The sequence below is a fragment of the Micromys minutus genome (genome assembly GCF_963924665.1).
Source record: "Micromys minutus genome assembly, chromosome: 1".
In the NCBI taxonomy this organism is placed as follows: Eukaryota; Metazoa; Chordata; class Mammalia; order Rodentia; family Muridae; genus Micromys; species Micromys minutus.
The window spans coordinates 104,944,309-104,965,864 of NC_137969.1; the positions used below are offsets into that span (position 1 = coordinate 104,944,309).

A 21,556-nucleotide genomic window follows, 5' to 3' on the forward strand; every position below is an offset into this window, starting at 1 on the left:
TCGGACTTGTGACAAGTGTGGGGAAAAATGGAGTGGAATGGTCAGCATTATATTTAGAGAGTTTGTGTGTTAAACAGACCAGAGCAGTCAAGACTAGGCTGAGGGCTCATGCAGGCTGGTACAGTGACCTCATGAGGGTCTGGAACAGGAGGATTGTAACAAAAGTGGGTAAGATCATGTTAACTCAAGTGGCTCTGAGGAGCTCCAATCTACAAGCCTGGTGGTCAGGAGGCAGAGAGGAAAGGATGGAAGATGACTCCCAGGTTCTCACTCAGGCTAAGGGATCAACACCGGTGGTGACATGTACTCATAAGAAGCAGTGTGCAGGTCAAGTCAAGGGCTGAGTTCTAGAATGTTAAAATGGGTCACATTTTCTGCCTTGGGAGGTTCCTTTGGGATAAGTAAAAAGTATCTAACAGACTTAAATATAGAGTCCTAAAGGGCTGGAGACCTAAGCCCAGATCCCCAGAACACATGTAAGAAGCACCTGTAATCCCAGCATTGAGAAGGACAAGATGGTAGAACCTGGAACTTCCTGGCTAGCCAGCCTAGCCAGGTCAGAGATACCCAGTTCAGGGGGAAAAAAGGATGGAAAGTGATCGAAAAAGACACCCAGTCTTGACCTCTGACCTCCACATCTGTGTACACACACATATATGCTTAAATACACATTTTAAAAATTAAAAGTTGTAAAATCAAAGGATACTTTGTGTCTATAGGTTTTTAAACTTCATACTCTTCCAATCTCATTTGCTAATGAAAAATTGCAAAGTCTAAATTGTATTTTAAGAATTACTATATGTTATTAAACCTTCGTTTTGCATGGAAATCATGCTCTAAAACCTCAAGGATCACTCCTAAGGACACGTTAGCCCAGGGATGCTTCTCAAGGATAAACATACTTTCAATATTGCATCCAATGTCATGAACACTCGTTTGAGAACTGCCTCTCACATTCAACTGAACATCTTGTCTCTCTGGCCTATCCCTCTAGTTCCGGTCCTCACCGGAAATGAAGTCTGGCTGTTAGCCTGTATAATAATGCAACTTTAAGCCCACGATTTCACTCTCATATATATGAATGAAGAATAAAAACGTGGAGCTGCCCAGAGATTTCCAGGCTTTAAATACTAACTCATATTCTTTACTTGTTTCCCCAGCTCTGAGTGGGGATGGAGAACATTCACACGTTCCAGGAGGCTCTTGTCTGGCCACTCTGGGCTCCTTTCTACACCCAGAAGTACCCACTCTGATCTCCACCAATCACTTCTTTATTATGGCTACAAAGATGGTGGCATACAATTTGACATCAAGGACAGAAATGAATCTAGCTCTTTCCTTCCCCGTGGATTTTATTCTCTTGCAACAATCTCTTGGATCAAATCTTTATGATTTGGAGGTTGAACACGATTGGGTTAGTTAAGCTCCTTAGTCTAGATTGGATTTGTATTAATTTCTCAAAGATATGAATGGGGAGTTGATGACTTAGATAAAAACCAACATTTGCTCCTTTAAAGAGTAAGCAAGAAATATTACTTTATTTTATGTATGTTGATGATTTGACTGCATATATGTCTGTGTGTCGGATCCCCTTGAACAAGAGTTACAGACTTACAGCTGCCATGTGGGTGCTGGGAATTGAACCCAGGACCTCTGGAAGAGCAGCCAGTGCTCTTAATCACTGAGCCATTTCTCTGGACCCACAAGGAATTTTTTTTAAGGATTTATTTATTTATCATGTGAGTACACTGTCACTGTCTTCAGACACACCAGAAGAGGGCATCAGATCTCATTACAGATGGTTGTGTGAGCCAACATGTGGTGGCTGGGATTTGAACTCAGGACCACTGGAAGAGCAGTTAGTGCTCTTAACTGCTGAGCCATCTCTCCAGCTCAGAATATTTTTAAGTACATACTTACCAGGTTTGTTTTAGAAGAGGTAATAAATGCCATAAGCAACCATGACTTCAACAAAGAGAAAATAGGAGATTTACAAGGTTAAATATGAAAACGTGTTTCCTTTTAAATGAAACCATATCAGCTTATTAAACCCAGAAAATTTAGTTTAAAAAATAAGTGACGTACACATTTTGACACATGCTATTCAAAACATGGGTGTATAAGGAGAGGCAGATGATCAGTGGCACTTAGTAAAAGTTGGAAGCCAATTAAAGAATACTCCAAATAGCAGAGGTGGAGTCTAAGACCCATTGGTACATGTGCAGTGACAACCATGAGCCACAAGGTGGTGCTATTCTCAGAAAAGCATCCAATTGGTCCAAGATAGAAATCTACCACTCTTGTTCAGCTAGAGCAACCTTCTTTTAGGAACTCAGCCCTGAATGTCTCAAGTTCTTACAAACTATTCTACATTCATGTTGTTATTCCTTTGTCCTGGAAACTTTTTCATGTTTTCCTCCCTCCATCCCCTTTCTAACTCATTTACTTCATCGCCTAAGAAATCTTACCTCCCTGGAATAGGTTTGTTCTCACAGTACACACTACCAGAACACCTAGTCCTCAGATAACACACACACACACACACACACACACACACACAATAAATAGAATATATATAATATAAAATATATTACTTATACATTAATACAAAATATTATAATGTAAGTATACGTATATATGTGTATGTATGTGTGTGTATATATATATATGTATATATATATATATATATGTATGTATGTATGTATGTATACACTTACATATATGATAGGGTCTGCCTCCCAAATGCTGGAATCAAATGTGTGTGCTACTATGCTCAGTTATTATTTTGTACTTCAGAAATCTTTAATTTAAAAAATTTAAATTTTATTTTATGTATATGGATGTTTTGCCTACATGTATCTGTACACAACTTGCATAGCTGATGCCCTGGAGGTCAGAAGAGAGTGTCAGATCCCCTGGAACTGGAGTTTCAGGCAGTCAAGAGCCATCATGTAGGTTCAGCTGGTAGGAGTGCTTGCTCCCAAGCCTGGACCTGAGTTTGAACACCAGAGCCCATGCAGAGGAAATGGAGAACTGACACTCACAGGTCACTCTGACACGATAAAATATAATTAATAATGAAATTTCTTAAAACTAACTTAGTGCCAGGCCTGGTAGCACATGTCTTTAAACCCAGTACTCGGGAAGCAGAGGCAGGCAGATTGTCTGGGTTTGAGGTCAGCCTGGACTACAAAGTGAGTTCCAGGACAGCCATGGCTATACAGAGAAATCCTGTCTCAAAAACCAGAACAGCAAGCACGCTATCCAGCTGAGTCATGTGAGTGGTCCTCACTCCTGGGGGAGATTAATAGACTGCATTGTGTGGCAGGTGGAAGCCACAGTCAAGAAGGGGGGGGGCGGTAGTTGATATAGTATCGACTTTTTCAGTAACAAAGGTAAGTCTAGCAAAGATGGACAACATCATCCTTTTGAGGAGCTGTGCAACAGATCAAATACAGGATGGGGAGGCATGAGTTCTACAGCCTTGAACCTAGAGGAGTGCTGACGATTTGGACGCTCCCATGCCAATGGCCTGGCAGACCTCTCCACCTCCATCAACCCAAGTGCATAACCTTGATGTGCAGTCTCATCTGGGCTTCACAAACCACTTTGCAGTCACTGTGCGGACACTGACCGCACACACACTGAAGACAGGCACCTGAGCAGGGGCCTCCCTACATTTAGGAGCCTAAGAAATGACACTGAAATCTCTTTTCTGTTGCTGCGTAAATTATTTCAAATTCGGAGACTTAGAACAATCAGCTATAACCTCACCGTTCTTCAGATCTGGCTTAGAGGAACCAAATGCTGCAGGCAGTTTCCACCTGAAGGCTCTGGGGAAGGTCCAAACTCATTCTGGATGGTAAGGTTCCCTTCCTTTCAGCTGTAGGACAAAGGTCCTGTTTTTCTTCTGGGCATTGCTCTCAGCTTTTCATGGCAGAAACAGTGAGAAACTCTCATTCTTTGAACCTCTGATTCTTGCTGCCACTACCAGTCCCTACCTTTGCAAGTTTCATTTGATCAGGCTTATCCTGATGAGTTTCTTTCTCTTTCTTCTTTTTTAAAATTACATCTTTAACTTTATTGTATGAATGTTTTGCCTGCATGTATGCCTGTTTGCCACTTGTGAGTCTGGTCCCTGTGGAGGTCAGAAAAGAGCATCAGTTCTCCTGGAACAGTAGTTACAGGTGGCTGTGAGCCACTCTATGGGTGCTGGGAATCAAACCCAGGTCCCTTGCAAGAGCAGGCAGTGTCCTTAACCACTGAGCCGTCTCTTCACCTCTCTAATTTCTCTTTCTGAACATTCACTGCGCCACGTCACAATTATTGCCCTAGAAATGGTAGTGAATCCTGACAGGTTCATAGTTCCAAGGATTATATAGGATGTGAACATGGACGTACCAGAGTAGGAAGTCTTAGAAGACAGAATCCTGCATTCTACACAAGCCTCTGAAATCCTACAGGTGTTGATGTGACATCAGCTTGGTCTCACACTTGCTGCAACTGCACAAACCATTAATCACTGAGCTGGTGTTTCGTTTGTCGGGTAAGAGTGAATACTCCACGGGGCTTTGTAAGCGTCAACGGGAGGTAGACATGGACGTACTCTGAGTCATGAGGACCCATGTGTCAGGATGTAACTGCAATACTGTGCACACGTGTGCAGTAGACCACTCATGTATCAGTTCTTGGACTCTGTACAGAAGTGCTAAGGATGGAGTCGACATCCACACACATTCCAGGTGAGTGCTTTTCACAGCATCACATCCTCAGACCCAACTAGGTCTCTGAATAGGACAAAACCAACGGCCACTTTCCCTGAGTGTCACCATAAAATAAAAGCTTAGGCCACCAAGAAACACAGAGCATTCTTTCAAATGGCCATTTATTTCCCGTCTAGGGCAAAGCTAGGCCACATTCACAGTTCATATATGACTAGACCTCTTTAGCTTTTAGCCAAAGGTGAAATATCTTTAAGTAACTGGCAACTAACTTCAGACTCACAATGTGGCTTGCTTTCTGAGAAAGAAGCACACAGACCTTGATGCATCTTCATTGAGAAGGAGTGAATACATTTTATCAAACCTATTTCCATTTTAAAGTTTCTTAAACTAAATTTATTCATTTTATGTTGGGGTGTTTTGTCTGCCACATCAGATCCCCTGGAACTGGAGTTACAGATGGTCATGAACCACAATATGAAATTAAACCTGGTCATCTGCAGGAGAAACAGTGTTCTTAACCACTGAGCCATCTCTCCAGCCCCAGCTTCTCTTAAAAAATTAAAATTACCAGGTGATGTCTTCCTCAACCCTTTCTTTAAAAACACTGTGTGTGTGTGTGTGTGTGTCTGTGTGTGTGTGCGCGCGCGCGCACGTGAGCACACGCAGAGCATGACAAGCATATGGAGGTAAGACAACAACTCACTGAATAGGTTCTTACCTTCTATCATGAGGGTTCTGGATCAAACTCAGGTTGTCAGGCTTCATATCAAGGGTCTTTACCTGCAGAACCATCCTACCTATGGCTGCCTCAACCCTTTCCAGCTAAGTACCCTTAAAGCACAGTACAGAACCTCTCACATAGTAGGTATATTTTCAAAAGCACGTGGAGACTGGGGATTGCCCGGTTAGCCGCACACTGGTTGTGCATACATGTAATCCCAGCACTGAGGAGATGAAGGAGGGAGGATCCTCGGGGCTCCATCACCAGTCTGTCTAGAATAATCATGAGCCCTAGGTCCCAATGGGAGACTCATCCCTAAAAGCAACGTGAACAGCTCCTAAAGAACAATACCCAAGGTTGCTTTCTGGAATCTACATGCACACATGCACACACCCACGCACACACAAAAGCATTTGCTCAATAAATATAATGTAAGTATTAAGGCTATAGTTAGACTTAAATGTGCCAGCTCCAACAGCCCCTAGAAGTTTTACATCACTGGACCTGGGAGATGGGTCAGCAGCTAGGGGTGTTTGACACCAAGCCTGATGACCTGAGTTCAATCCCTGAGATCCATTCAGTGGAAGGAGAGGGAAAGAGAGAACCCACTCTTGAAAGTTGAACTCCGATCTCCATATGTGCACAAGGCCACACACATGTATACACACAGGCTAAATGAAGGGGGGCAAATCCAGGTTGGCCTGTCTGGTTAAAACTGCCTCTAGAAATAGCCATGCAGGATAGGAGAGGGGTTCATGAGCCGTTGCTCTTAGCTAAGAATCTACCGGCAGTTGATGGCTGCCTGGAAGGTTAAAAGTCATTTTAATCTGGGCTGTAGCCCTGGGAGAGTTGTGCTCACTCTTGTGAGCAGCCCTACACATATACACACATGTACAGCACCAAATGGACTCACAGGTTCTTTAAACATAAAAGAGGACGTGAGTTGGGAGATGTATTGGGTGTCCAGGAGGAGTTAGAGGGGGAAGTCTGATCAAGACACATTAAATATTATGGAGATTTCGAAGACGAAATGAATAATATAAAATGCAAAACCAGCCACACCGCTAATGAGCAGCTCTCTGTCTGCCTTGCTTTTCTGCCGTTTGAAGCGGACGGCAGTCAAGGAGGTGAATGGGCCCTCTCTGGCTCATGCCAGCTTGCACAGTCTGTGTGCCTGGGTCTCCTCCATTTAGAAGATAAACATCCACTTGAAGTATCCCTGGTGTACTAATGACAATACAATGACTAGAGCCCTCCTGCTAGGTGATTTGTCAACTTTAAAGAGGCTACACTGTAATACTGAAAATTGACGTGGACATTGTAGTTACTCAGTCCTGGGTTTTTAGCTCTTCGTTTTCTCACGTATTAGCTGTGTCCCTTTGGGGTCCTCCTGTCTCACATGTAAAATGAAAACAAATAGGTGTGGTGCTGTACATAGTCCTGGCTACTTCAGATGCTGAGGTCAGAGGTCATGTAAGCTCAGGCTTTAGAGATCATTCTAGGCAAGAACAGAAAGAGAAGGGAAGAAAGGGGAGGAAGAAATGTTGAGAATAAGAAGTTGACCAAAGAGATGCTTCAGAAGATAAGAGCTGTTGTCCTTCCTGCAGAAGACCAGACTAGAGTTTGGTTCCTAGGACCCAGGTCAGACAGCTCACAGCTCCAGCTCCAGATCTGAGGCCTTCTGGTGTATCTATGTGCATATACACATTGGCAGGCATATAAATAAATAAATCGTTTCTTAAAACGTTCAACTTGTAGGGATACTGTAGAGCTCAAAGCAATGTGCAATGTGCTTAGTACAGAACACATTCAAAAGTGGGCCACTGGGATCATTGGTATGTGGTGCTTCATCCTGATTGTCTATTTGACGAGAATTAGAATCACTATAGAAACAAACCTCTGGGCATGTCTGCTTTTTTTTTTTTTCCCCGATTAAATTCACTGAAGTAGAAATAGTCCCTCAAAATACGGATGAAAACATTGAATGGGATCAAACTCAGACTGTCAGGCTGGGCAGGAGACACTTGGACCCATTGAGCAAACCTGCCAGTCACCAAAACATTCACTTTTAAAACAGTTTTGGAGTCACCCATTTGTAGTAGTTGTAGCAGTAGTAGTAGTAGTAATATTTGGGGCTGGAAGGATGGCTAAGTAGTTAAGAGCACTAACTCCTCTTCTAGACTACACAGGTTCAAGCCTCTATACCACATGGCAGCTCACAGTCAATTCCAGTCCCAGGGAATCCAATGTCCTCTTCTTGCCTCTGAGGGTACTGTGTGCACATGGTGCATAGACAGATGTACACATAAATGCAAGCACAACACTCATACATATGAAAATAAAAAAAGGTAAACAAAACAAAACCCCACCTCTCACAGTCACCGAACCCTCATTAATGTCTCTCTCAACACAGTAATTCTAGAACAACTGAATATAAATAGGTCTATTGAAGACATTGTAAGGGGGTTAGACAGTAACAAGAATACCAACTACTTAACTAAAAATCTTCAAAGTTAAAAAAATAGAATCATCATGGAGATGTTAGAAGATACTTTGTGAAGGTGATATATATGTTCATGTAGCTAACAAAACATAAAAGCCTCAAAGAAAGACTGGAAACCAAGTACAGCTGTAAATACCTGTAATTCCAGCACTCCAGAAGAGGACAGGAGGAAAAAGGAGAAAAAGAGCATCTTTCCATGGGGAGGAGACTGTCTCAACCTTCATGGGCTTACTTTAGGAGATAGGGTTCTGGACACTCAGTCTCACAAACCAACTAAGCCAGTGACTCAAAGTTATTGTTTCTCAAATGTAAAGAATGAAATTCACAGACCAGAACAATGAGTTTTAGGAGTTTTTTTTCTTGTTTCTTTAATAGACAGAAAGATCTATTGCAGAAAGTAAGCAAAGCTCCAGAGGGGTCTGTGATCGTTTGAATAAGAACAATCCCCTGGGGCTTGAGAGTTGGCTCAGCTGTTAAGAGCACTGGCTGCTCTTAGAAAATTCCCAGCATCCACATGGTGGCTCAGAAGCATCTATAATAGGATCTGATGCCCTTTTCTAGCATGTAGGTGTACATGCAGATAGAGCACTCACATACATAATAAGTAAATCTTTAAAAAAAGAATGGTCTCCATAAACTCAAATATTTGAATGCTTGGTCATCAGGGAGTGGCACTACTTGAGAGGGATTAGGAGGTGTGGCCTTTTAAAGGAAGTGTGTCTGTGGGAGTGGGGTTTGAGGTTTCAAAAGCCCAAGCCAGGCCTAGTGGCTTTCTTTTCCTGCTGCCTGCAGATCTGAATATAGAACTCTCAGCTACTTCTCCAACACATCTGTCTATGTACCATATCACCACACTCCCTGACATAATGATAATGGTCTAAACCTCTGAAACTGTGAGACCCAATTAAATGATTTTCTTTATAAGAGCTGCTGTGGTCATGGTGTCTCTTCACAGCAATAAAATCTCTAAGACAGTGTCCCAAGAGAAGGAAAAAACATGTTATTGTTTATATAAGGGCTCTTTATAGGACTTGTTGTAGAAACTAAATGAAGACTGATGTTATTTCTGTTGATGCTGATTAGTTCTCTGAGAACACAGAGCCAACAGAGGACACACAAGCTCTACACACATTTCTCTGGCCCCTGCAGAGAGATGATGACACAACATTGCTCACTCAAGATGGGAAGTGGTCACACTTTGTTTGTCTGACTCAACTGGTTAACCTGCTGGCCATTAGCATGGACCATGCCAATCACACAGATCTTACAGTGTTGCTAGTCTCAGCCTTTGTGAGGGTATGAGGCCAGGGAAGCCGTGGAGCCATGGGCAGCTGATCTGGAGCAAGAGAGGGGTTGATGCATGTTCCAGTACATATAGACCTGTGCCCCCTTTTTTACTCCACCAGAGGAGATCACCTAGCAGGTTAAACTTCCTCTTCCCTTATAAGGTCATGTTTAATAGTGCCTGCAATTCCTCCTTATGCAAGTGAGGCATCCCCAGCATCTTGGCCCCAGCCAGTGATGTACACTCACCCAGATAGCCCCTATTCACACACTCCCTAAAGGTTTGAATACCATTGTTCCTCCTCATTAACATGATCTGTCCCACTGTCTCCTGAGTCTGTTCTCACTGCACTCAGCACTGCCTGAGGTCTTGGTCTCCCTGCCTGGGGTGGGGGTGGGTGGTGGTGAGATGGAAGTAAACCTGTTGGTTGTTAAGATTGTGCTGCCTTTGTTCTCACACTTATGTGACCAGCTTGTTGTTAGGCCCATGGCAGGGGCTAAACCATCACAGCTACCACGCTGATGCTGCGGTCTTTCTAGATTTCTGCATATTCAACTTGTCTATGAGATAGTTGGGTTGATACCCCCTTTGGAATAGGTAGAAACTTAATAGAAGTCTAGTCTGTTAAAATTAGCTGCACTGGAGGCCAGATTAGATGAAAGAGCAGCATTGCTTTCTGTATTTCTTCAGGGATCTCTGGAGGGGCCAGTTGACCTCCTGACCCTGGTTCAGAGCCCTGTCCTTCCTCTTATCCGATCAGCTTGACTATCTCATACTTGGATGCTAGCCCTTCTATTTCTCATCCCGTGTGTTTCATATGCCATTGTTTTAACCCTTACATTTCTTTTAACCCTAACCTCGTTGTGGTGGTTTGAATGTGCTTGGTCCATTGGAAGTAGCACTATGAGAAGGAGTGGCCTTGTTGGAGGAAGTAAGCCTTGTTGGTGAAAGTGTTTCACTATGGAGGTGGTGTTTTGAGGTCTCATATATATGCTCAAGTCTGGCCAGCGTGATCCAGTTCCTTCTTGCTTGCTTGCAGAACATAGTCTCTTTGGCAGCCTTTAAGTCAAGATGTAGAACTCTAGGCTCCTCTAGCACCATGTCTGCCTGCACTTTTCCATGCTTCCTGTCATGATGATAATAGACTGAACCTTTGAAACTGCACACCAGCCCCAATGAAATGTTTTCCTTCATGAGTTGCCTTGGTCATGGTATCTCTTCACCGTAATAAAACCCAAACTAAGACAGAAGTTGGTAGTAAGGTATTGCTGTGATAGGCCAGACCATGTTTTTGTTTGGAAGAATGTAGATTTTGGGACTTTGGATTTAGAAAGCAGTTGAATGTTTTAAGTGGAACTTAATGGGCCATCCTAGTAGGAATATGGAAGACACTGTTGTGGAGGGTGATTTGAACTGTGTAGGCCTGGCTCAAGAGGTTTCAGAGGAGGGTTTTAGCATGTTGTCCCAAGAGCATTATTAGGATATTTTGATGAAGAATGTGGCTCCCTTTTGCCATTGTCTGAAGAGTGTGCCTGAGGCTAACGTGCAGAGATTTAGATTAGTTGCACTGAGGAAGGCAATCTCAAAAGAGCCTAGAATAGACTCTGTCCTGTGTTTGCTCGTATGAAGAACATTTTGATCCAGTGTAGCAAGCTTAAAATTGAAAAATGTAAAATGTATGGTTCAAGTATTAAAGGGGCACTAGGAAGTAGAATGGAGCTAAATCCTGTGTTCAAGGACATAAATGAATTAAGGGAATGGTGACCTTTGGGCAAAATCCCACCCAGCTAAGCGTTTATCCTGTGAAAAGTATGATTAAAAAGGGGCATTGTCACCTATTCTAAATTTACTGTGAGTTTGCAGTTGTATGAGGGACAGTTATGTTGGATGTTACTATGACTTGCTTATTGTTTTCATAAGGAAGTATGCCTGAGTGTCAAGTTGCCATGGGATGGATTGTGATGGCCATTCTCAGTTGTCAACAAGAATATATCTGCAAGGAACTATAATCCAGAAATAAAAGGCATACCTGTGATCCAGATCTTGAGGCTGGAAGACACAAGCTTTTGATCTACACCTTCATGTGGGATGACCCTTATAAATCCTATACGTTTCAGGAACTTCTTAAGAATTTTCAGTTATTTAATTCCTGGGTCTTAGAAGTTTGTTTACTAAAATGTATAATTTTAAGCAAAAAATGTTTAAAATCTGTACATTTATCTTTGTTTTGCAAAATAAAGTCGTTTTAAAAAAAAAAAAAACAGCAACCAACAAAATGGGAAAAGATCTTTACCAACACCACATCAGATAGAGGCCTAATATCCAAGGTGTACAAGGAACTCAAAAAGCTAGACACCAGAGAATCAAATAACCCTATTAAAAAATGGGGTACAGAGCTAAACAAATCATTTTCAGTTGAGCAACACCAAATGGCCAAGAAACATCTGAGGAAGTGCTCGACATCCTTAGCCATCAGGGAAATGCAAATCAAAACAACCCTAAGATTCCACCTCACACCAGTCAGATTGGCCAAGATCCAAAACTCAGATGACAGCAGATGCTGGTGAGGCTGCGGAGAAAGAGAAACACTTCTCCACTGTTGGTGGGGTTGCAAGCTAATACAACCACTCTGGAAATCTGTCTGGCGATACCTCAGAAAATTGGATATAGTACTACCTGAAGACCCAGCTATTCCACTTCTGGGCATATACCCCAGAGACACTTTAATACACAACAAAGATATATGCACCACAATGTTCATAGCGGCTCTATTTATAATAGCCAGAAGCTGGAAGGAACCCAGATGTCCTTCAGAAGACGAATGGATACAAAAATTGTGGTACATATACACAATGGAATACTACTCAGCCACCAGAAACAATGACTTAACCAAATTCTTAAGAAAATGGCTGCATCTAGAGATCATCCTGAGTGAGATAACCCAGTCACAAAAGAACAGACATAATATGCAGTCACTGATAGTGGGATGCTAACCCCAGAGGCTTGCACTCCCCCAGAAACAACTCACAGACTGTATGAAGTCCAAGAAATAAAGAAAACAAAAAATATACATATATTCACAAAACAAGAAGACTTTGACTATTTCCATGTTGCGTTTTGTTTTGCATGTACTTTACGCTTATTGCAACTAGTAGGTTTTCAATGCATACTGTCAAGCCCTTGAAAAAAATCAAGTACTGACTAAAAAACATATTCACATGGTTTTCTGTAAAATTTATTTTAATGTCTGAAAAAACAGTACTGACAAAAATGTATAATTTTAAGCAAAAAATGTTTAAAATCTGTACATTTATCTTTGTTTTGCAAAATAAAGTCGTTTAAAAAAAAAAAAAAGAAGTTTGTTTACTCCTTGAATCTTAATGCGCTTCCCTCTAGGATGCTCCACTTTGTAAGAAACTGTTGCTACACAACAGCATATTTACACGTCTCACCTTCTACCCCTTGTTTTTCCTTATGCTTGACAAATGACATGACTGACCTCCCTGGTTACTCATCATCTACTGGCTGGCAGCACAGGCCATCATAATGCTGCATAAGAATGCACACAGAAGTAATTCCCCTCAAAGCAGGGGACAGAATGGATATCAGGGCCAAAGAATACCAACTCTCCAGGAGCATGGTGCACACCTTGTGACAGCACACGGCCTACCCCTTCAGTTTGCTGTTCCGTGTTCTTGTTTACATCCGTCACTCATATATGCTTTCCATTTGTCCTGATTCATCTCAGTACTTGGACAGCCACTCTCTTCCTGACTAGATTCTTTCAAGTCTTCATGGGAAATTAGCTCAGTTATCATTTCCTAGCAAGCCTTCTCTGACACGGCTCTCTTCTTCCTCTCAGATCCTTCTCATCCACAAGACCAATTTACCAGCAATCTCCACATGCTCATTTTATCTCTATACGTGTCACCTCGAAGGCTAATTTTTAATGTTACAATGTAGCACTAGTATATAATAGGCATCGTTTATTAAAGCATAAACCAGTCCTGTTTCTTATTTTAAAAACCCAAATGAGGGGACTAGTCTTTCTTGGATAATAAGAAATACCAAGTCAATTTCAGCTCTAACTTTCTATTTCAGCTCTAACTTTCTTTCAATTTCAGCTCTAACTTTCTATGTTTCCCAAACACTGATTTGATAATTTAACATGGAAATCTTTTTTTAATCAGTATATTTACATAAGGCCTGCTTACTGGGCTATAAGCAGGTATTTTCTTCCTTATCCTGTTAACTTTAGACAGACAACTCTGCTGAGTACACAGATTCATATTTCTTATGTTTGCAGCACTGTATAACCAACTGAAACCAGCACTCTCTTTTACTATACCTAATGCCCCTTTGCCATGCTGGTTTGTCACCACTTACAATGTCACTTGTATTATCACAAAGCTGGTAATGGCATGGACAAAATAGAAAATATAAAGCATCTTGCACAGAGCGCCACAGAATTTGCCTAGCAAAGTGTCCTGTACTAGAAAGAAATTTCCACTGACCTGTATAACAGGACTTCTAGTAGAGTTTGAAACCATGGATTCTGCATAAACTGGATCCATCCCTCACTTTTTGGGTATGGGATTTCCTTAAGAACAGAAATGTGCCTAGTGAAGACATTTCTCAACTACTCAAGGCCATGTTACTGACTCTTGAGTATGTAAGATCTATAATATGATTAAGTTGTTGGGTAGGCTTCTAGAAAGGTCTTTCTTTATTAAAATAAGGACACGGTGGATGATGATCCTCCATCTACCATTTTGACCCATGACACAAGTTGAAAGGAAGCCTGGATTTTAAGGGTGACACAGCAGAATATGTGGATCCCTGGGTAGAGCGAATTCTTTAATGAGAAGGCATGCCTGTGGGTTTAGGTCAGGATTCTGCAATCTGGGGTTTCTGTTACAAGACGACAGAGATCAGTCAGCCACTATTAATGACAGGGGCCTTGTTCCCATCCATGAGTTTTGCTCCGGTGATTTCTCCAGACCTAGAGTCCCAAGAGGCTCCAGACCTGGAGTCCCAAGAGGCTAAGATGCTGGGAAGGCTTTGACAAAGTAAGTCTAAGAACTGCAGAACAGAAAAAAGAGGCTCTGGTGTTATGAAAAACCGACCAAAGAACCAAACACCACCCTGAGAGTTGGAGAAATCAGATTCATTAGGCTAGCCTACCCCACTATGGAGAGACTTACAGATTCACATAGTATTTATGGGTTTTCAGTTTTGGTCATGCAACTGTGACAGCACTGGTGTCTTTACCTTATTGCCTATGTGACCACTTGCAGATAGTTTCTTTCAGGATAACGGAGGGGGAAATTTCTATTGCAGTTAAAGCATGTTTACAGAAGCGAGAGGCAGTTGGGACTTTTGTTAGCAACACGGATTGCTGCAGGCACAGTTATTGCACCAAATACCTATGGAACCCATTTCTTGTGACAGCACTTGTTCCCCATTTCTTTCCCCCTCTACACAATTCAACTTCACCTATTAGTTCAACTCTAGGGCAGAAATTTATATTTAAAGTGTCATAGTGGGAGACAATATTGAAAATATTGGGCAATATTGGATATAATAGTTCAATTATGTTAAGGTGCACACTGAAGACATTAGATGCATAACATAGCTTTTTCTTCTTTGGGTACTGCGACGGAACACGTGGTTCTGTGAGCGAAGCTCCAGAGCTGTCCTCGCTCCTCCTTACTCACCTGCGACTCTGCACCGGGCAGCTGGGGAGTCAGTGCCCGCAGGCTGCAGGCTGGCAGCCGCGCCCTCTCACGACCCTGAGGGTCCTCGGGTTTTATGCACACACACGGTAAACTCGGCGCGCGACCACACAGCCCTGGATCGGCCTCCCAGCCGCGCCCGCAGGTTCGAAAACCCTCTGAGTTGTCCGTTGCGTCACGGGCCGCCTCGAGTCTCCATTGGCTGGCGCGTATCACGTGCACCGAACGGCTCTGGCTATTGGCTGGCGGGTCGGGCGCGCGCGGGCGTCATCCGCTGCCCGGCCGTGGAGTGGCCGGTGCGCGCGCCAGCGGCAGACGTTGTGTGGCGCGCCCGGCGGGGAGTCCCCTGCTTAGAGGCGCGCCGGGGAGGCCGGGCCCAGCGATAGCGGGCCTGCGGGCAGGCCGGCGCTGCGGAACCCGAGCAGCGCCTTGGGCCGCCCGCGCCTCCTGGCCCTAGACTTGCGAGACCGACCCGCCGGCTCCAGGGCTCCGAAGCCGGAGAGCGAAGCGCGCCAAGAGGTTCGGAGTCCGCAGCCAGTTGGGCGCCCGCCGAGTGGTCCCCAGACGGTTGTCCTTACGCGGCGGGCTGTCCAGGGAGGCGTTTCGGAGGCGCATCCCTAGAGGCGGGGCGGGGGTCCAGGGCCACCGGGCGCCCCTCTGTCTTGCTCAAGTGCTGCGACACTCCCTATTTCTCGTGAGCAGATAGATGCTTGCTTGAGTGTTTTAGTTGACATCGCTTGGTTAGAAATATTGGCAGCTAGCTTTTCGTAACAAATAAACCAGACTAGACAGTTACAAGCTGGTATCAGACTACCACTTTGTGATCCCCAATTCAGACCTAATTCTGCCAGTTTATTAGTCACTTGACCTTGACCATGTCACTTTTTTTTCTCTGACATGCGTTCTCAACATCGATGATAATGTCCCTGCTCTCGTGTGTGTGTGTGTGTGTGTGTGTGTGTGTGTGTGTGTGTGTGTGTTTTTATATAATACAGGGTTTGTGGCCTTTCAGAGGATCACAACAAAGATACACAGTATCTGTGGTACTAAATTTTACTGGAAAAGAAAATATAGTAAATAAAGGCCCAGGGAGGCGAGGGAGAAGGGAGGTGGGTGGAGAAGCTTGAGAAATAGTGCTTTAGGGAGCTAGCTGATCAAATATTCCAGCAAGAGTTGTCAGTGCTAAAAACCGAACACAAGCTATCATTCATTGACTTCGAGCTGACGGAACCCGAGAAGCTGTTATCATGGCGGGCACCAGTAAGCTGTGTGGACATGTACACCTCCTTTCACATCACCCCCCATCCCCACCCTGCACACAGCACAGTCGTATTCGATTTTAGCAACAAAGTGTCACTCCAGGTTTTTGTTGTTATTTTGACTTTTGATTTTTGTTTTTACTTCTGAGAGATTGGAAGGCTTGAGCGATTTGCCACAATCAAAGCTGTTAAGGGAAAGAAAGAAGATGTAAACACAAATGTGTGCACCCCCCCCCCCCACGCAAACCACTCATCCATCACTTTGTGATTTCCAGATTTCCTCTTCAGTTGTAACAAAACTTCTTTGTACCCAGGGATTCCACCTGTGGCTTTTAAAAAAGTGTGGATACCCAGATCTTGGACCACCAGGAAATTTGCCTAAAACCTCATAGATGAGTCCCATTTATTTGGTAGTTGATAGTCCCTCTTAGCAGTAACTAATTCCTAAGCCGATTCCAGTGCTTTCATAGCACTGTGTCCTGGAGACAGACTCTCCGTCACAAGCAGTGCTTCCATTCCCCTTTAAGGGAGGATGGTTTTCATCCGAAGAAAGTCCTTTGTTGGTGGAATCCAAGGGAACTGAAGAGGAACTGTTGAAAAAAGCTCTCACTTCTTTATATGATCTTCCTTGAGCATGACTTAATATGTGTGGTTTTTTTTTTTTTTTAAGTCAGTGTAAATCACTGTTAAACTCTATGGAGAAAAGTAAGAAGCACAGTTTCCCCAGTCCAACAAAATGATGTCTGTGGCCTTCAAGTTTGCTGTGCCATCATTAGTACTGCCCCCAATATCACATGAATTTAGAGCATTCTCATGGGTGAGCTTGAACTTCAGAATTCTAAATCTAGGGGAGAAAAACCTAAAGCTTATTCTGAGGATAAATTTCAAATCACTGTTCTCTTAAAAGCACATTTCAACCCCCTTTACAAACCAAAACCTGCCCCTAGTCCAAAGGGTTCCCCCCCCAGAAGTAAGATGTGTGGGGGAGAGGGAATATGAAAATACATCCATTGAAATCTTCTCTAAGCATCATCTTGGTTAGAGAATATTTGTCATTTCTCATATCACCTCAACTTCAGTCAAAATATGAATGTTTATGTAGAAAAATAAACCAGCTCTTTGTTGGTATTGATGATGCAATACATTGACATTAGTGATACATTGACTATATTAGTGATGAGCTAGTATTTCATTGTTCTGTTTCCTGTAGAGGCAACACGAGATAAATAAAAGAAAATGGGTTTGGATTCAAGGAAAGATTGTTGCTCTAATCCCAGCTATGATACTTTGTAGTCATGACCTTGGAAGAGTGACTTTTCTCTCTGGTTTTTACCTCATCTTTAGATGGGAACAGTGTCTTCAGAGGTGTGACATTTATATAAAACAGCACACTACAGCCCCAGTAGAGTGCTAAAGTATCTCTTTGTTAGCATTATTTCTTTCACTCTCTAGGACATATTTTATAATTCTAATCCCTCTGTAATATTTAAGATTTTTTATTTACAAAAAGATGCATTCATGGAGGATATGCGAGATAGTAAAACTTTCTTTTAAAATAGTGAGTCATCATTAAAAGGTTCTGAGAAGATTAAAGATAAAATGACCATCTAGAACTTTGTGTTTTGCTTCCCATGACCAAAACCCTATCTTTAGTGTCTCTGTAAATATCTACGAACACTTCTGTTTCAAGCCTTTGATATTGGTGATATGAAGAGAATCTTCAAGATGCCTGGTCTTATTAGTATGTGAAGAAACCACTAAATAAAGCAATGCATTTATAGAGTGTAATAAATCTAACTGACATGGTCAAGTAATATGTTATGAAAACCTTAAATACGGAAGTCTCAGTAAAAATACATTTTATGTCAGAGAATAGAGGATTGAGGGAAATAAGAGTACAGTGTTCTTCAGCTTAGCTTCTGTCACACACACACACACACACACACACACACACACACACACACACACACCTTTTCCTTGGACAGCATTTTTTAAACACTAATTATTGCAGGTACCTTGTTTGGTTGATGCTGTTAATTTACATATTCTCCTCTGTACTGGGGATGGAACCCAGGGCCTTGCACACGCTAGGGAAGTGCTCGGCCAGCATGCTGTTATCTCCGTTCCTTTGAGGTTTTTGTTTTATAAATATAGAATTTTATGTATTGCTGTATAAAGTTATGTTATGATTTGCGACTGTGGTGTGAAATAAATTAGCATCTCCTGCTTCTTTTTTTTTTTTGTGGTGAGAACATCTGAAATTTGGCAACTTGTAAGCATACAACACAATAGTATTAAGGATATTCATAATGCTGTGCAATTGAGGGAAAGCCCCCAATTTGTCCTGTTTTAAGTTTTCTACCTTTCCTTCTGACAGCCATCTCTCCACTCCCCAGTCCTCCCCACAATCTCTCTGACTACTGTTCTGCCCTCTTCTGTTGTATTTTCTCTTTGGCCCGTTTCCTTAGCATTGTGTTTTCTAATTCCATCCATTGTGTTGAAACATATTGGATTTCCTATTTGTCGGAACAGCAATTTTCTCTTATGCACATACACACATGTGTGTATGTATCTGAGTGCATATATACGTGTGTGCATGTTTGTACTTTGTGACTAGTGTAGAGTGAGAATGGGAGTACACATAATTTGACAAACTGATTTCAGACCTTTGTGTAAATACTTTGTGTGCTTGTTTATTTGTGTTTTGAGGAACTGCCATGCTTTTCTTTGTAATGCTTAAAGCAATGCATGTGTGTCCTGAGGATTCACAAGTGTCCTCTTCATTCTTACCTGTACTTTCTTTGATACATTGATAGCTGTCATAATGTAAGTCTAGGAGTTAAAATTCTAACCACACAATTCTAGGTCTTATAATTTTACATCTTCTATTTAAGTCTTTGAGTTATTATTATTATTTTTTTTGAGACTGGATCTCAGTCTATAGCTTTAGCTGTCCTGGAACTCATTATGTAGTCCAGGCTGGTCCTGAACTCACAGAAATCCCCCTGCCCCTGCCTTCCAAGTGCTACGATTAAAGGAACATGCCACCATGCCCAGCTTTGAGTTAATTTTTGTGAGTGATGTAATTTTCTTTTCCTTTCTTTTTTGTTTTTCACTTTTTCTTCTTTCTTTTTTTAAAAAGTTGTATTTGTTTATTATATATAAGTACACTGTAGCTGTCCTCAGACATACTAGAAGAAGGCATCAGATCTCATTACAGATGATTGTGAGCCACTATGTCGTTGCTGGGATTTGAACTCAGGACTTCTGGAAGAGCAGTCAGTGCTCTTAACCACTGAGCCATCTCTCTAGCCCATTTCTTCTCCTTTCTTGCATATGAGCATTCAGTTTTCCCCAAAACCTTTAAAAGACTATCTTTTTTGTATTGTGTATTCTTGGTGCCCTTGTGAAGTGTCAGTGAACATACAAGTATGTGTTTATTTAGATTATTCTTTAACATGCTTTAGAACCTAAAAGTTGAGCTGTTAGGTCATTACAAAAATTTTTCTTGTGTTTTTTTCCCACTAATGTATATTATATGATACAATGAGTTTTATTATGACATTATATATATATATATATATATATGTATGTATGTATAAGATACACTTTTATCAATTCACCCTATCAGTTACCTTTCTTACCCACTTTTCTCTTCCACATCTCTAATAGATTCTTTATTTAATAGCCTTTCCAGTCCTCACTCCTAGATTCTCTCTCTGAGTCTCTCTCTAAGTGATTCTTGAAGGAGTCGGTTTGTTTCGTTTAGGATGGTGATCTTCAGTTCTATGTATTTCCCTCAAACATCACAGTTTCTTTTCCCATTCCTTTACTGGTGGCACCAAGATTGGTTTGGTAACTGGGCTGTTGTGTCCAGCAGTAAGCATAGATATGCAGGTATTTCTGTGGTAGGCAGACTTTGCTATACCCAGAAATGTTGGTATAGCTAGCTCATAGTGGTTTCCATGATGAGTGGCGTATGTATCCATCAAGAATAGAACCTTGGAAGGGTTCCTTCCTTTCCCTCCTTGTATTGCCATCATCATTCATTGCTTTTTATTTTTCTTGATGACAGCTGTTATGACTGAAGTGAAATGGTATCTCAAAAAAAAAAGTAGTTATTTAGTTAACAACTTTTTGAGTGGCAGATCTACATAGCCTGGATCTGGCTGATACAAAATACTTCATTTATTTTGGATATTTCTCTCTGAGTGTGGATAAGTCTGACTCTCTAGACCAGACTTCCTGTCTGAATGCTGTAATTTATATATAGCAAAGGTGAAGGCGGGTTAAGAGAAAACCCACAAAATCATGGGAAGGAAGATGCCATTTATTTTAAATGTCTGAGTTATTTCTATTAATTATAGTTAATGTAACAATGTTCTATGCACACCTGTTCCATTTTGTGGTTAGGACTTTATCCCCTTTAGCCAACTTGCCTTTCCTAACTGTGGGTTCGGAACGTTTCTTTCATCAAACCTTTGAATACTTACTGTGTAGCAGGTTTAAATGCACCTGCTCCAGGGCTCTATAGCAGGCGCCCATGTGTTTAAGGGCCCTGACGTCATCTACCTAAGGAGGCATTTTGCATTTAGATTCATAGCTTTGTCAACTCAGATTTTGATAGTTCTTATTTATTTTTTGTTTTTAATACCTGGTTCTAGAAATTTTTATTTTCTCCATTGCTTTGAGTCTTCTGTTTTAAGGATTAATTGCATTTTTTTTTTTTTTAAATTCGTGTCATGGCAATGCTTTTATTTTATTTTGTTCTCAATAACTGCTTCCCAAGAAGTATGAAGTATAATACAATCATATTTTATAAATAAAATGTTTTTTCAAAGATAAAATATATAATTAAGCTTAGAAAATAATCAGTAATGAGGAAAGAACATAAAAATAATTTTTGTTGTGTATTCTTCTAGTCTTTTATCTGTGTGTTATATGTAGAGTGGAAGTATAGTCTATATATTGTGTGTGTGTGTGTGTGTGTGTGTATGTGTGTGTGTGAACTGTATTAATATGGTGTGTGTGTAAAGAGTGGGTACATGCATGTCATGGTAAGTTAGAGAGCTACTTTTAGGAGTTGTTTCTCTTCTTCCACAGTGGGACCCAGGGATGGAACTTAAGTCAACAGGATGAAGGGACAACCACTTTATCCCACTGAGCCATCTTCCCAGCCTGTGTATTATATTTTGTGACATATTTTAGTGTGATGATCCGTGGTAGGTGAGCATGTACTTAGCTCACATGGCCCCAGTTCTGTTTAGACAGCTGTTTTGTTGCTAGAGTTGGGGCTGTAAGACTCCCATGACTAAATTACTGTACAGGA

General features: G+C 41.7%; 1 protein-coding gene across 2 annotated transcripts in view; it reads left to right on the forward strand.

Moving 5' to 3' along the window:
* The first annotated feature begins 15,337 nt into the window (after positions 1-15,337).
* The window catches only part of PTPDC1 (protein tyrosine phosphatase domain containing 1), a 52,857-nt gene continuing 46,638 nt past the window's right edge, over positions 15,338-21,556 (forward strand). For both annotated transcript variants that reach the window (XM_080909747.1, XM_080909748.1), the window contains exon 1: positions 15,338-15,487. The gene's annotated coding sequence lies outside the window, so the exon portion shown is untranslated. The remainder of the gene's footprint in view (positions 15,488-21,556) is intronic.